At 42.4% G+C, this 16,824-nt stretch overlaps 1 protein-coding gene and 1 long non-coding RNA gene across 2 annotated transcripts in view; one reads left to right on the top strand and one right to left on the bottom strand.

Moving 5' to 3' along the window:
• tenm3 (teneurin transmembrane protein 3) overlaps positions 1-16,824 on the top strand; it is a 3,293,451-nt gene that overhangs the window by 1,312,439 nt on the left and 1,964,188 nt on the right. The window lies entirely within an intron of this gene.
• On the bottom strand, positions 10,525-14,917 carry LOC125450753 (uncharacterized). Its single transcript, XR_007247142.1, has 3 exons — positions 14,815-14,917; positions 12,480-12,550; positions 10,525-10,633 (listed from the first exon to the last, which is right to left on the bottom strand). It is a non-coding gene; the product is annotated as an uncharacterized LOC125450753 (long non-coding RNA).

Genomic DNA, 16,824 nt, shown 5'->3' with positions numbered 1-16,824 from the left:
TTTAAAGTGTTTAAACGTGTAAACTGATGATTTTCCTAGCCACCATCAGTTCTGGGGAGGGGCCACAGGACCTGAAATATTAACTCTGATATTTTTCTTCATGGATGCTGCCCGACCTGCTGAGCTTTTCCAGAAACTGCTGTTTGTGTTCCTGATTTACAGCATGTGCAGTTCTTTTGGTTTTGAAAGTGTAAGAGGAGATCTGGTAGGCATTTTCAATTACGAATTTGATGGATCAAGTGAGAAAATTTTCTCATTCGTAAATAGAACAAGAAGAAAAGGGTATACATAGATTTAAAGTGACCTGCAAAAGAAGCAAAGGTAAAGTGAAGAAAACCTTCTTAACTTAGTGAGTAGTTACTGTATGGATTGCACTGCCTGAAAGCGCGGTGGAGGCAGGTTCACTAGATGCATTCAGTTGGGTATTGAATGGTCATCTGGTTATAACTAGTGTGCAAGGGTATGGAGGAAGGCAACAGATTACTGGTAGGCCTTGATGCTCAATTGAAGAGATGGTGCAGAAACGATGGGCCAAATGGCCTCCTCCACCTTAACATAGAACATAAAAAATAGACCACAGAACAGTATTGCACAGTACAGGCCCTTCGACCCACGATGTTGTGCTAACCCATTATTCTACTACCCTGCGTACCAACATTTTACTATCCTCTATGTGCCTACCCACGAGTCATTTAATGCCTCTATCTGACTCCAGTAGCACCGCTGGCAGCGCAGTCCACACACCCACCTCTCTCTGTGTGAAGAATTTACCTCTGACTTCTCCCATATACCTTCCTCCAATCACCTTAAAACCACTTCCCCTCGCATAGTCATTTCCGCCCTGCAAAAAATGTCTCTGACTATCCACTCTATCAATGCCTCTCATCACCTTGTACACCTCTATCAAATCACCTCTCATCCTTCTTCTGTGCAATGAAAAAGGCCCTAGCTCCCTCAACCTATCCTCATAAGACCTGCCCTCCACCCCAGGCAGCATCCTGGTAAATGCAACAATTCAGTGATTCTGCTACTCTGCCATGGAATTGATTGAGCATGTCAAGTGCTGAACAGGGATGATATGTGACAAAGGGGATTATCTTGTTGAAAGACAAAAGATGTGTGTTGACCTCAGCCTCCTGACCATATCTAGTCGGGACATTGTAAAGTCTGCTGGAAATTTGGTCCATTGTGTAACATCTCTGCTGCACAGGAACACACAAAGAAAAGCTGAAGCAGAGGCCAAGAACTTCCAGTGCCTGATGAAGCAGAAATTCACAAAGGTGAAGTCCTTGCCCTTTTGTTTGACTTCACTGTTGTCCTGTGCCCTGCCAGTCCATTCAAAAATCTTGGAATGGAATGTTTAATGTAGAACAAGGCATGTAATTTGTTTGGGAATTTAACTTCAGCATCCCTAAATAACCAATCACTTTAACTCATCAAAGCTTCAGGTGTTCTTTGGGAATTTACTGCTTCTTTAAAAAAAAATGAGGAAATGGCACAGCAGTGAACAGTGCCAAGAATGATTCGGAATAAGAGACAAAGCTGGTGGACCTTCTACCCCTCTTTATGCAAGCTCATGCCCCAATATTTGACTATTAATTGTTTTTCAGTAAAAACGCTGGAGCATACTGGGTTCTTCCTTTATGAGACAATGCCCTCCTAACTGCCAAGATTGCACACTCCTGCTCTGCCTCCTCTTTTCATGTAATCTTGACTGTATCTTGCCCAATTGCGCTGTCGGGAAAAAAAAGGAAGTCTTTCCCCAAACGTGATTTTCATGTGTTTGTCACGGATTAAACTGCTGATTTCTTCACTGACAATTGTTGGGTGGTTGCTTCAATGAATAAAAAGCTTTTTCCAGAAAAAAGGCACTACATAAACTTTGGCAACTGGAGATGTATGTTCAACCTCTGCACAAGATTATCTGTATTTCCTTGACCTCCATACAAACCTGTGCTAGAAACGTACAAGATGCAGTGTGACTTAGCTGCCACCAGATGTCTTTATAACACTTTGAGAATCTTTTCAATGTTAATATAGATGTCTAAGATAATTCAGTCACAAGGAATGTTTCAAGGGGTTCAGATGAACTCATGAACTGCAAGATCAAAGCACAAACAATTTATAAACATTGTTCCAACCCTTAGAGAACACACGAGACGATGTTTTTAATGTACAGACAAAGCATTGCTTTTAAGCTACTCATTAATTGCTGCTTGGATCCTTGATAAAAGTATGCATTGAACAGAAATGTACTGTGAGATCAGAACATTCACTTGTATCAGGATTTACTTTGCCACAGAACAGCTGAGTGCCTGATAACATTTGTATTATTTTAAATCCATTCAAATTGAATTAAGCACTGGTTGTTTACTTCGATTGAATTAGTTCAGATGTTTCTTTTTAAAGTCTCTGAATATTATGTCCTCCCAAAATTGACAGTAATGGTATATTTAACCCTCATGCCTCATATGGTCAGTTTATTAGTGACCACTACTTTGGTCTTGAGTATTAATCTCTTCACGATAATCAGAAAAATTATGGAGAAAGTATCTAAAATGTCTGTGTCCCAAGATGCACACCTTAATGACCTCCCATCCAAAGTGCATTAATTGGTCTCAGTGACATCCATTGTCACCTCCATGATTCTTCAGAGTAAACAATTATGGGTTTCAACTTTATTTTTATCAAAAATAAATCAGATGTGTAGTCAGATCAGCAGTCGCGTTTAGGTGTTCACAAGCGGGTATGTCATATTTAGGGTATCTTTCCCCCCAAGAAAAGCATAATTCCCACCCTGTACCTCTGCATCAACTGCACTTGATGCTTAAACAAAAGCAAGAGACTTCTGGATTAAACTTTCATTTTATCTTCTTTCCAGCCAGGAAATACTAGACAAATTTAATGGAGCAAATTAAAATCAATCTGAATCAAAAGGTAATTTTCATATTTTGTTAGTATAGAATTATCGGGAAGGGGAATGAAAATGACAAGGGCTGCATCAAGACTAAGGGGTGAAAAGGATCAAGTTTTATGTTTTGCTGCTGTTTTAGCTTATGTTTTTGAATAGGAATCAAGCTTAAGTTATCAGTTAAATGGCAGCAGAGCAGAGCAACTGTGTTATTTCAGTTTTATCCTTTTGCTTATGTTTTAAATAATAAAATGATTTATTCAAGTCATTTGTAAATTCTTGGTTTTAAATGTATTAGATGCCACTTGGTCGAGAGAATTAAAATATACAGTAAAATTGTTGTCCATTTTTGATTTTTCTATTAGGTTACGCTTATATTACACAAAGTCTGGAGACAAAAATCAATGTATGCGCTCAATCTATTAAGGTAGAGCAATGAAGGACATAATTTGGCCCATCATATCTGACACTTTGAAAGAGCGAACCAGTTTGTTCCATCCCTCCTTTTGGTACTTAGTTAAGGCCTCATCTTACCAATCAGATCATCATACAATCCCTACAGCATGGAAGCAGGCCATTCAGCCCATCAAGTCTATGCTGACTGACCAAAAAAAACTCACCTCCTGACTTATTCCTGTAAACTTGCATTTCCAAAGGATTAATCCACATAGCCTGCGCATCCCTAGACACTGTGGGCAATTTAACATGGCCAGTCCACCGAACCTGCACAGCTTTTGACTGTAGGAGCAAACCAACACAGACACAGTGAGAATTGTGCAAACTCCACATGGTCGCCTGAGGGTGGAATCAAACCTGGTTCCCTGGTGTAGTGAGGCAGTGGTGCTAACCACGGAGCCACTGTGCTGCCCTTGCTGACCCACATCCCAGATGGTGATAGAAGATCCCAGAACATATTTTTGAAGAACAGGAGAATTTTCCACAGAGTCCTGACCAAATAAATCCCACAAGCAACACCACAAAAATAGATTATTTATCCAATTCTATTTGTGGACACTTTTATTTCATTGGTGTCACTGGCAGGGCCAACATCTATTGCTCATCCCCAATTGACCTTGAACTGAGTAGCATACTAGACTATTCCAGAGGACTGATAACACCCAAACACTAACAACGAAGAACAGTACAGCACAGGAATGGGCCTTTTGGCTCATGGCATTGTGCAAACATAACACCAAATAAAACTTCTGCCTGCCCTTGGTCCATATCCCTCCATTCCTTGCATACTCATGTGCTTATCTAGAAGTTCCTTAAACACTCCCATTGTATCTATCTGCACCACAACCCCTAACAGTATGTTCCAGACTCCTACCATTCCCTCTGGAAAAAAAACTCGCCCCTCACATTTTCTTTGAACTTTCTCCCTCTTACCTTAAATGCGTGTGCTATAGTATTAGACTTTTCAACTTTGGGAGAAAGATTCTGATCATCAACCCTATCAATGCATCACATAATTTTATAAACTTCAAGCAAGTCTCCCCCTGGCCTTTGTCACTCCAAAGAAAACAGCCTGAGTTTTTCCAGCCCCTCCTTGTGGTTTATACCCTCTAATCCAGGCAACACTGTGGTAAACCGCTTCTGCTCCCTCTCCAAAGCCTTCCTGTAATATGGTGACCAGAATTGAATGCAATACTGTAAGCGTGGCCTAACCAAAGCCTTATAAAGCTGGAACATGACATCCTGACTCTTGTGCTCAATTCCCTGACCAACAAAGGCATACCATAAGCCTTTTTCACCACCCTATCTACTTGCATGGCCACTTTCAGGGAGATATGGACCTGAACCCCAAGATCCCTCTGTACATCAATGTGGTTCAGGTTCTGCCATTAACTGTGTACTTTTCCTTAACATTTGTTCTCCCAAAGTGCAGCACCTCACACTTACTCGGATTAAGCTCCATCAGCCGTTTCTCCGGACATATCCGCAGCCGATCTATATCCCACTCCATCCATCGACAACCTTCTACAGAACCCACAGCTCCACCGATCTTTGTATCATCTGCAACTTTACTGAGCAACTGGAGTCGTGTGTTGACTAAAGCGTGCTCAGTGAAGAGTTTGTGAACCAGGTGGTTTCTTACAACGTGGGTAGCTGGATGAACACAGCAGGCGAAACAGCATCTCAGGAGCACAAAAGCTGACGTTTCGGGCCTAGACCCTTCATCAGAGAGGGGGATGGGGAGAGGGTTCTGGAATAAATTGGGAGAGAGGGAGAGGTGGACCGAAGATGGATAGAGAAGATAGGTGGAGAGGAGAGTATAGGTGGGGAGGGGATAGGTCAGTCTGGGGAGGACGGACAGGTCAAGGAGGCGCGATGAGGTTGGTAGGTGGAAAACAGAGGTGCTGCTTGAGGTGGTAGGAGGGGATAGGTGAGAGGAAGAACAGGTCAGGGAGGTGGGGACGAGCTGGCCCAGTTTTGTGATGCAGTGGGTGGAGGGACGAGCTGGGTTGGTTTTAGGATGCCGTGGGGGAAGGGGAGATTTTGAAGCTTGTGAAGTCCGCATTGATAGCATTGGGCTGCAGGGTTCCCAAGCGGAATATGAGTTGCTGTTCCTGCAACCTTCGGGTGGCATCATTGTGGCACTGCAGGAGGCCCATGATGGGCATGTCATCTAAGGAATGAGAGGGGGAGCTAAAATGGTTCGCGACCGGGAGGTGCAGTTGTTTATTGCGAACCGACCGGAGGTGTTCTGCAAAGTGATCCCCAAGCCTCCGCTTGGTTTCCCCAATGTAGAGGAAGCCACACCGGGTACAGTGGATACAGTATACTACATTGGCACATGTGCAGATGAATGTCTGCTTAATATGGAAAGTCATCTTGGGGCCTGGGATGGGGGTGAGGGAGGAGGTGTGGGGGCAAGTGTAGCACTTCCTGTGGTTGTAGGGGAAGGTGCCGGGTGTGGTGGGGTTTGAGGAGAGTGTGGAGCGGACAAGGGAGCCACGGAGAGAGTGGTCTCTCTGGAAAGCAGACAAGGGTGGGGATGGAAAAATGTCTTGGGTGGTAGGGTCGGATTGTAGATGGCGCAAGTGTCGGAGGATGATGCGTTGTATCCGGAGGTTGGTGGGGTGGTATGTGAGGACGAGGGGGATTCTCTTAGGGTGGTTATTGCGGGGATGGGGTGTGAAGGATGTGTTGTGGGAAATGTGGGAGACGCGGTCAAGAGCGTTCTCGACCACTGCGGGGGGGGGGAGGGGTGATGTTGCAGCCCTTGAAGAACGTGGACATCTAGGATGTGCGAGAGTGGAATGCCTCATCCTGGGAGCAGATGCAGCGGAGGCGAAGGAATTGGGAATAGGGGATGGAATTTTTGCAGGGGGGTGGGTGGGAGGAGGTGTATTCCAGGTAGCTGTGGAAGTCGGTGGGCTTGAAGTGGACATCAGTTTCTAGCTGGTTGTCTGAGATGGATACAGAGAGTTCCAGGAAGGTGAGGGATGTGCTGGAGATGGCCCAGGTGAACTTGAGGTTGAGGTGGAAGGATTTGGTAAAGTGGATGAACTGTTCGAGCTCCTCTCGGGAGTAAGAGGCGCCGGCGATACAATTGTCAATGTAACGGAGGAAGAGGTGGGGTTTGGGGCCAGTGTAGGTGCAGAAGAGGGACTGTTCCACGTAACCTACAAAGAGGCAGGCATAGCTTGGGCCCATGCGGGTACCCATTGCCAACCCCAATGTCTGTAGGAAGTGGGAGGAATCGAAGGAGAAGTTGAGGGTGAGGACGGGTTCGGCTAGGCGGATGAGGGTGTCGGTGGAGGGGGATTGGTCAGGTCTGCGGGACAGGAAGAAGCGGAGGGCCTTAAGGCCATCTGCATGAGGAATGCAGGTGTATAGGGACTGGACGTCCATGGTGAAATGAGGTGTTGGGGGCCATGGAATTGGAAGTTCTGGAGGAGGTGGAGGGTGTGGGTGGTGTCACAGACATAGGTTGGGAGGTAGAACATATATAGAACATAGAACATTACAGCACAGTACAGGCCCTTTGGCCCTCGATGTTGTGCCGACCTGTCATACCGATCTCAAGCCCATCTAACCTACACTATTCCATGTACGTTCATATGCTTGTCCAATGACGACTTAAATGTACCTAAAGTTGGCGAATCTACTACCGTTGCAGGCAAAGCGTTCCATTCCCTTACTACTCTCTGAGTAAAGAAACTACCTCTGACATCTGTCCTATATCTTTCACCCCTCAATTTAAAGCTATGCCCCCTCGTGCTCGCCATCACCATCCTAGGAAAAAGGCTCTTCCTATCCACCCTATCTAACCCTCTGATTATTTTATATGTTTCAATTAAGTCACCTCTCAACCTTCTTCTCTCTAATGAAAACAGCCTCAAGCCCCTCAGCCTTTCCTCATAAGACCTTCCCTCCATACCAGGCAACATCCTAGTAAATCTCCGCTGCACCCTTTCCAAAGCTTCCACATCCTCATAATGCGGTGACCAGTACTGTACACAATACTCCAAGTGCGGCCGCACCAGAGTTTTGTACAGCTGTAGCATAACCTCTTGGTTCCGGAACTCGATCCCTCTATTAATAAAAGCTAAAACACTGTATGCCTTCTTAACAGCCCTGTCAACCTGGGTGGCAACTTTCAAGGATCTGTGTACGTGGACACCGAGATCTCTCTGCTCATCTACACTACTAAGAATCTTACCATTAGCCCTGTACTTTGCCTTCCGGTTACTCCTACCAAAGTGCATCACCTCACACTTGTCTGCATTAAACTCCATTTGCCACCTCTCAGCCCAGCCCTGCAGCTTATCTATGTCTCTCTGCAACCTACAGCATCCTTCGTCACTATCCACAACTCCACCGACCTTAGTGTCGTCTGCAAATTTACTAACCCATCCTTCTATGCCCTCATCCATGTCATTTATAAAAATGACAAACAGCAGTGGACCCAACACCGACCCTTGCGGTACACCACTAGTGACTGGTCTCCAGGATGAACATTTCCCATCAACTACCACCCTCTGTCTTCTTTCAGCAAGCCAATTTCCGATCCAAACTGGTATATCTCCCACAATCCCATTCCTCCGCATTTTGTACAATAGCCTATTGTGGGGAACCTTATCGAACGCCTTGCTGAAATCTATATACACCACATCAACCGGTTTACTCTGATCTACCTGTTTGGTCACCTACTCAAAGAACTCAATAAGTTTTGTGAGGCACGACCTTCCCTTCACAAAACCATGCTGACTATCCCTAATCAATTTATTCTTTTCTAGATGATTATAAATCCTATCCCTTATAACCTTTTCCAACACTTTACCAACAACTGAGGGAAGGCTCACTGGTCTATAATTACCAGGCTTGTCTCTAGTCCCCTTCTTGAACAGGGGAACCACATTTGCTATCCTCCAGTCATCTGGCACTATTCCTGTAGACAATTCCTGGACCAAGGGGGAGAAAACGGAGTCCAGATAGGTGGAGATGAGTTTGGTGGGGCAGGAGCAGGCGGAGACAATAGGTCGACCAGGGCAGGTGGGTTTGTGGACTTTGGGAAGAAGATAGAAGCGAGCAGTGTGGGGTTGGGGAACAATGAGGTTGGAGGCTATAGGTGGGAGGTCACCTTTATCTCAGTTTCTCACAACAATTAGTGGTTACGAGCCGCCTTAAATTCCAGATCTTATCAATTGAATTTGAATTTTATCAGCTGCGATGTTTGGTTCTGAACTTGCACTGTCAGAGCATTAGACCTAATTGAGGCTTACCTGACATTTCACTGCTGTCTCGCTCAGCTGATGCTCATAACAGTGACTGCATTCATCATTGGTTGAATGGCTCTTTTAGATTTCCATGAGGATGTGGAACTCAAAAGTGCAAGTCTCCCTTTTATTTAATCCACTTCCACCATGACTCATTAGATTTGAAAGGTTGTTGATTCAGTGCCTAGTTTGTGTCACCACTGAAATGGACAAAGTGACCCTGAATCAAAGTGACCAAATGGTGATAGCTGGATATGTGAAAATGACCCCCACACAGAGACATGGATAGCAGTTATACAATCATGACTAATCAGTTTATCACCTCAGCCTATGTTTTGGGATGAGTTGAAAGCCTGTAAATGAACAGAGTAAGCAGGTCTCTGTGACTCAACAGAAACTCAAGAAGTAAACTTTATACACATGGCTCAGGTTGGCAAACAAGCATCATGGAGTTGTACTGGTCAACAAAGATACATTTCATACAGTTTATTCTACATTTAGACCATCAGGACTATCAACTTGATATAAGTCAAGCACTGGGATTTCCAGAGTAAATTGAATTAAAATAAATCACCATATTATTTGTCTGTATCATAAGAAATATCTATATCCAGCAACTTCTGTGTGCCTCCTTTTAATTAGTGGAATTATTGTAATGCAAATGAGTCACCGATGGGAGAAGAAGAGTTGGTACCTGAAGTGATATTCTAAATCTAATATCTCAAACAAAGATTAAAGTAATGACATGGTGCAGTCATGCATTCTATAGAATGTGACATTTAATTAGATCGCTGATTTGGAGCACCCACCTAATATTTTGCCCTTAAGGTATTTAAGAGTGATATTTGGTGACTTGTCAACGAGAACATTTCTTCTGATTGTAAAGCATTAACTCTTCCCTAAACTGGCTACAAAAAGCCAATTTTCAAGGAATAGTAACTTCGTGGAGGATGATGAAATGAGTCCCGTAATGCAAGTTGGTGAGGTGTGAGAAATGGGCACATAAGACTTTTTTAAAATTCTTGCTCGGGATTTGAATGTCACAAGCAATGACAGTGTTTGGTGCTCATCTGTAACTGCCCTTAAGTGTATGGCTTGCCAGGAGGCCATTTCAGAGGTCATTTCACTGTCAACCCACATTGTTATGGTTTAAAGACTGCGTAAACAATGGCAGATTTCCTTTCCCTAAGGGCATTGGTGAATCAGGTGGGTTTTTAAAACAGTTGATGTTGGATTAATGGCTAGCTTTGAACTCTAATTTGTTGATTAATCCTAAATTCCATGAGCTACTGTGCTGGTGTTTGAGGCCAAGTCACTGGAGTATTATCCTGGGGTTTTTTTGAATTACTGGGCTTGTGACAATACCACGATACCACCATCTCCCCCAAGTCATAGCTGAATATCCATAAGTTCAACAAATGGTTTCCACAAGGTAAATTATGCAGAATTTGCGATGAATCCTGATTTGTCTCATGCTGACCTTCGATGAATGTGGTATTTGGTACCACACAGAACGATAAATGAAAACTGAAAGAACTGCAGGTGCTGTAAATCAGGAACAAAAACAGATTCTGAGGAAGGGTTGCCAGGTATTTACTCTGATGTTTTCTTCACAGGTTCTGCCAGACTTGCTGATCTTTTCCAGCAACTTCCATTTCTGTACTATAGATGAAAAGGGCCTCAAACAACTTCGCACAAAATGACAAGTTAGCATTAAAGGCAAAACTTTAATCTAATTTTCTTATGATGTAATTAACACTAGCAAGCCAGTACTTATCTCTTCATTGGTTTGAGGTGATTCTAATGGCCTACTCCTCGAATGACTGTGTCTGTACTATGATGAGGGTGGCCAGCTTTGGTCCTTTGATGTCACTTCTTATCTTTTCCCCCGTCTTCTCCTCCTTTGTTCCTTCTAAAAGTTGCTGGTCATTGCTGTGGATGGCCAGCCAAGCAGTACCCATCCATTCTGCTCTTGTAACCTTTGATGTTGGATAACCTGGGGGTGATGTTACATCTAAGTTTAACATTGCTTTTGCCTGATAACAACATTTATCCTAATATGAATTTGAACTCTGACTCATATTTTTTTGTTTTGTTTTCTCTTTTCCCTCTGGTCAGGAACACAAAGGTCAGTTACAGTGCTCCGAGTGCTGGTGATAATTTAACATTGCATAGGAATTAAACCTGAAACTCTACTGATCAATGTGGTTGAGTTCAACATTGGGCAGAAACTATTCCAACCTGATCCATCATAGAAGCTATTAGCCCTGTATTGTGAATTTGTTTCCTCTCCTTTTACTTTGAAACATCGATGCATCTTGCATCATGCAAGGTGACAACCTTTGAGTAAGCTGTTAAGACGAGGTATCTCTGGTGGCCAACTCATCTATAAATATGCGCCATGCTCAGGGTATTTATTTGAGATTCTGTCCTGTCAGAATCATACCTCAGGTGGGAAAAATGGAGGCCTGTTGCCTCTTTGCCACTTAGTTGACTCATTAAAATAGTTTTACAATTTATCCCAATCTTTTACCTTTTCCTCATAGTCTTATAAATATTTTACTTTGCAAGTATATATTTCAGTCCCTTTTGAATGTTACTGTTGAGTCTGTCATCAGAAGAGAGAAATTTGTTGTGGGAATTAAGAAATGTAAGTTATTTTTCCAAAATATCAAAAATATTATTTGCTTTTGCAGTTTCCCAAAGGGAAAATGAAATTTGGCTCAAAAGAACAAAAACTACTACAATAAAAAAATCATCAATATATATTGAGTCCCAGAACGTATGAATGATGTGAGCAACAGGGAAGAAGGGATTTGTTTTAGAGACTTAAAACAATAAGATCAAACTAGGTACGTGCTCTGCTTTGTGGAGATAATGCCATTCTTTTTGGCATTCATTTATGACCCTTAGGAATGTATAGCTTTAAAGCAAGGCATTCCTGATCATAACACTTTAGGACAAATGAAATTTGCAAAATGCCTGATTGTGCAGCATCTTGAAACAAATTTTTAAGATCCCTCAAGCAGCTACTGAGCAAACAAAAACTATTTAGTCATTTAGTACTGCTACCTCACGGCACCAGGGACCCAGGTTTGATTCCAGCCTTGGGCAACTGTGTGGAGTTTGCACGTTCTCCCCATATCAGTGTGTGTTTTTTGCCAAGTGCTTCGGTTTCCTCCCTCAGTCCAGGAATGTGCAGGTTCGTTGGATTGACCCTGGTAGTTGCAGGATTGTGGGGATAGGGTGGGAGCAGTGGTGGGATGCTGTTTGGAAGATCAAGGCAGTCATTGCAGAGAATTGATGGGTCAAATGTTCGCTATCTGTGCAGTAGAGGCTATATGATTCTATGATAATCCAGTTGTGAGTGTGCAATTTTGGGGAAAAGTGCATTCCCATAGAGTGTGAAAAATTACCATTACTGACTGAGTTGCAAATAGGTCAGCTACCTGTGTTATACAGGTAATTGCTGAGAACACTTCCTATGAAAATGAAAGCAGTATACATCAAAATTAAATCATGCAGAGAGAATCTTTGGAGGATGTAGACAAATATTTCAGTGACTGAAAGCACAAGTGAAACATTCACATTGTTCCAAAGTCGGCAGCACACCTTAAGGACATAATGGAAAGTTGTGAGTGGTTCAGACTGATGCCCTGAATAGTATGGCAGTGAACAACATGTTAAAGGGACTGTAGCAAATGAAGTATTAGACTATGTTGTATTTTTACATTAATTCCCTCAATGGTGGTAAACAGAGTTCATTTCCTGCTGCTTTTATTTTAAAAGGCAAACTAGCATATACCAGGAGAGAGCAGCATTAAACAAATGACAAAACTTACTTCTGACTGTTAACTTCTTTAATTATTGTGGTGACACTTTGAAGTCTTCCTTTTCAAGCTTCAGCTCTGACCTGGAATAAAATACGCCGCATATGTTTTTCATTAGCGACCTTAATATCAGCCTATTAGAGCTTACTGCCAAAATTGCACTGTGCTCTGTTCAAACCTTGTTCTAAGATAAAATTGACAAAGACAGGAAGATTAACCCAGTTAGATTTGTGGTCTCCTCTCAAGTCTACACTGGTTATTTAGTGGAGAAAGATTAAGTGACAGTACTTTCCATTCTATTCAAAGCCAGTAGTTACCTCACCATCCTTTTTTTTTCTTTTGCATGCTTAATAAACAGCATATTGTAATTCTGGCACAAGCTCAAGGGACCTAAATATCTCTGGTTGTTCTGATAGGTTGGGGGGTGGAGGGATGCAGTGAATGTTTTTAGACTTCAGACACCCAGTTAATATCAAATTAAGGCAGTAGGCATTAATAACACTCAGTGAGTGGGCTTTAGCCACTGGTTACAGAAGCTGTACCATTGAGTGCAGTGACTAATGTGGGCACAATTTAAGAGCCCAGTTTGGGATTAAGACTTGGAATATGGAAGATTTGTGTTTCCTCATCCACTCCACATCCCCTCTCCTCCTTCCCATAGAGTCTTCTGGCTTCTTTGGATGAGGGGTTTACCCTGGACAGTCCTCTGGCCTTGGAACACATTGAACTCCCAACTTCAGAACTCCGGCAGGGTCAACAGCATAGGCTCAGTGTGAATGTACCTTGGGTAACTGCATCAGTACGGGAGCTGATGTTTCTCGCAAGTTCATTCTGTAATTTTTCACCCCTAAATGACCCCTCTGTAGAATCCAGGAGTTTCAACAGAACACAATCAGTTCAGATGTGTTTGGGGAATCTCTGCCAACAAACACTAAATATTCCTGTAGTTTTGGATCAATAAAAGTAATCCAAGACATGTCTCAGTTGTTAGCATAGTCTTCATGTTACAGGGAAATTTCATGGGGACAAATTGCAATAAGATAGCCCATTCTATTTATTACAATTGTGCTGTAAAACTAAGTGCTTCCTTTGCATTGTGAAATCCCCTTCCCTTTGTATCATCATAACCAGCCAGGCCCCCAGGCACATTACTACATTATGTTCATTTCATTACATTTACCTCTTCACATTCATGTCAAAATCTGTCAAGCATCTACATTTTATTCTCTGGTGTTTTCACCCATTTTGGCCAAGTTCCTCTAATTTACTTGCAGTTGTTTTGAAAAAAGCCAAAGGATTTCCTCCAACTGCGCACCCCCCTCCCGCTTCACAAATGCATTTAGGATACAATTTATCTACAACTGTCCCCACCCTTCACCATAATACACAATCCTTTCGAAACAGTCAATGACAGAGTCAGTCCTGGCAGTTTGAGCAATTGTTACTGTCTGTTATATCTATTTCTAGCAGTACAGTACAACTCACAAATGATTACACAGAATAAGACATTGCTACATTCGTTAAAAGTAAAAAACAATTTTAATTGAGAAAGAAAACATAGAAGCACAAGAAATAGGAGCAATAGTAGGCCATTCAGCCCCTCAAGCCTCTTAATATTAGTAGGATAATAGGTCGGCACAACATCGTGGGCCGAAGGGCCTACACTGTGCTGTACTGTTCTATGTTCTGTAAGCCTGCTACATCATTCAGTATGATCATGGCTGATGATTCAATTCAGTACCAAGTTCCTGCTTTCTCCACATTCCCTTCGATCCATTTTGCCCTCCTAACAATACCTATCTCCTTCTTGAAAACATTTAATGCTTTGGCCTCAAGTGGTCTCTGTGGCAGAGAGCTGCACCAGGCTCACCACCTTCTGGGTGAAGAAATTTCTCCTCATCTCAGTCCTAGATAGTATCCTCAGACTATGACTGTGATGACAAATTTAACCTATCTGAATATGAGGCAATAAAATTGTTCATAAATATTTGGAGACAGAATTTCCGTTTTAGGTGCGATTACTAATTTCAGTATACATTGAGCCTTTCTTTCCTTGGGCTTATGTTCACATTTAGTTGAACATTGGCAGACCCAAAGTCTACTTGGGAGCTAGCACCATTGGGCAATGACAAAAAAAAACAAAAATTACGCTCCTAATTTAACTATTTAATAGTACAGCTTTGTTTTTTTTTAAAGAAGAACACTTTTAATCACAATGACAACCCAACTTTAAATTACTGAAATTCACATATGAAACGAAAACTACTCTCCAGTTAATCAGGGCTATTTTCATTCACTCCCACATGCATTAAATCAAAACCCAATTTGTAAAGCTTTAAAGACGTACCTGCCAGTTTCCTGATGCTCACATAAGCAGTTTAATTTGAAAAGCTTCCCAGAAAAGGCTGGGAGATGAGCACAATTAGCAGAAACTCCTAGTTGTAATGAATTCATCCTGCAGGTGTGGTCTATTTTGTAGGTGGGACAGGATTTGAGGGCGGTTTTTAAAATGAGTGCAAAGGATTGCCTCAACTTGAATCACATTGAATGCAAATTGTGGTTAATGCACTGTGATGGTTCGGTGTGTTTTGGCTGAGTCACACTGGTGTGATTTAGGGGAAACTCCAAACCGTAACTTTGGGAATACCGAGCAAAGTAGAGATAGTTGGAGAAAACATTGTTGGAGGAAAAGACTGAAAGGAAGGCGTTTCATTTGGTGTTTCCAAAACTGTTAAATGGTACAATTGTAACATCAAGAAAGCAGGAATTTAAACTCAGGTACAAAAGTTTACAGAATAGTAAGCAGGAATTAGAGGCAAGAAGTACTTAGATCAACTTGTTTGTGCTTGTGTCTCCCTGAGAAAAGATACATCCATACAAGATGATTCATGAAGATGAACGATGAGCCCAAGAACATATTGGGAGAATGACCTTCCTCAGGTCTTACAAAACTAGGGAAATTATCATGAGATGGGGAGGCCCTGTAGAGCTGGTATTTCATGTGGGGCCTTTTATTATCAGTCAGATTTATTCCAATCCCTATCCAAATGAACAGCTTCACCCTGAAGCCATATGCAAGTGGATAGGTGATTCGGGTTTACAGGGAACTATTTCTTAGCATCTGCCACTTGTAGACATCCAAGTGGAGCCCATACATGGTCCATTCAGGGTGGCATATTTCTCCAAAGCACTTTCACCAAAGCAAAGGGAAGCATTAAGTTTCATAACATGTTCGTAAAGAATAGAATGGACTATCTTATTGCAATTTGTCCCCACAAAGTTTCACTGAAATGTGAAGACGATACTAACAACTGAGACATGTCCTAAATTACTTTCATTGATCCCAAATTGCAATCATAGTTAGTGTTTGTTGGCAAACGCACACCTCCATAGAGCTTCCCTAAAACACTTGAACTGATTGTGTTCTGTTGAGATTCCTGGATTCCATAGAGGAGTCATTTGGGGGTGAAATGTCACAGAAATGAGTTTGAAATCTTTGCTGAAAAATACATACACAATGCAAAAAACCTGAGGGCTTCAACCATGTGCTTTATCTGACATGAAATGTGAGACTGGCACTATTGATCTTGAGCAAATTCTGTCCTGTTGAAACCACAGAGTCATAGAATTTTACAGCACAGAAAGAGGTCCCTCAGCCCATTATGTCCACGATGGTGAACAAACACCTATCTACTCCAGCCCCATTTTCTAGCACTTGGCCCATGGCCCTGAATACGGTGGTGTTGCAAGTGATCATCTAAATATTTTTGAAATGATGTAATGGTTTCTGCCTTGACCACCCTTTCAGGCTGTTATTTCCAAGTATCAACCACCATCCGGGTGAAAAACAATCTTCCATCAAACCCTTCCAAACCTTACTTTACCTTTTTCTTTCTATCTCTATCCACTGGTGTTTGACCCGCATACCAAGCAGAAGTGCATTTCTTCCTATCTGCCCTTTCTAGGCCCTCACAACTTTGTACAACTCGATCAGGTCCCTCTCTGTTCTAAGGAAAACAACCCCAGCTGATCTGCTCTGTCTTCATAGGTAAATCACAGCAACCCCTTTTACATCCTTCCTGTGTTGTGGTGATGAGAATTGCACACACCTATGACCCAATTGACATCTTTCACAGCTCCATGATAACCTTCTTGCTCTGTATTTAGTGCCTCGAGTAGCAAAGGCATATATCCCATATGCCCAATTAACAATCTTATCCATCTGTCCTGTTACCTTTAAGGATCTGAGGACATGCACATCTATGATCTGCTAATTCTCTGTACCTCCTAGGACCCTGCCATTCATTCTGCACTCCCTGGCCATTTTAGCCCTCTCAAAACACATTGCCTCACTATT

The sequence above is a fragment of the Stegostoma tigrinum genome, chromosome 3 (genome assembly GCF_030684315.1).
Source record: "Stegostoma tigrinum isolate sSteTig4 chromosome 3, sSteTig4.hap1, whole genome shotgun sequence".
Classification (NCBI taxonomy): domain Eukaryota; kingdom Metazoa; phylum Chordata; class Chondrichthyes; order Orectolobiformes; family Stegostomatidae; genus Stegostoma; species Stegostoma tigrinum.
Note: the sequence above shows the minus strand (reverse complement) of the source record. Positions and strands in the feature narration are given on the sequence as shown.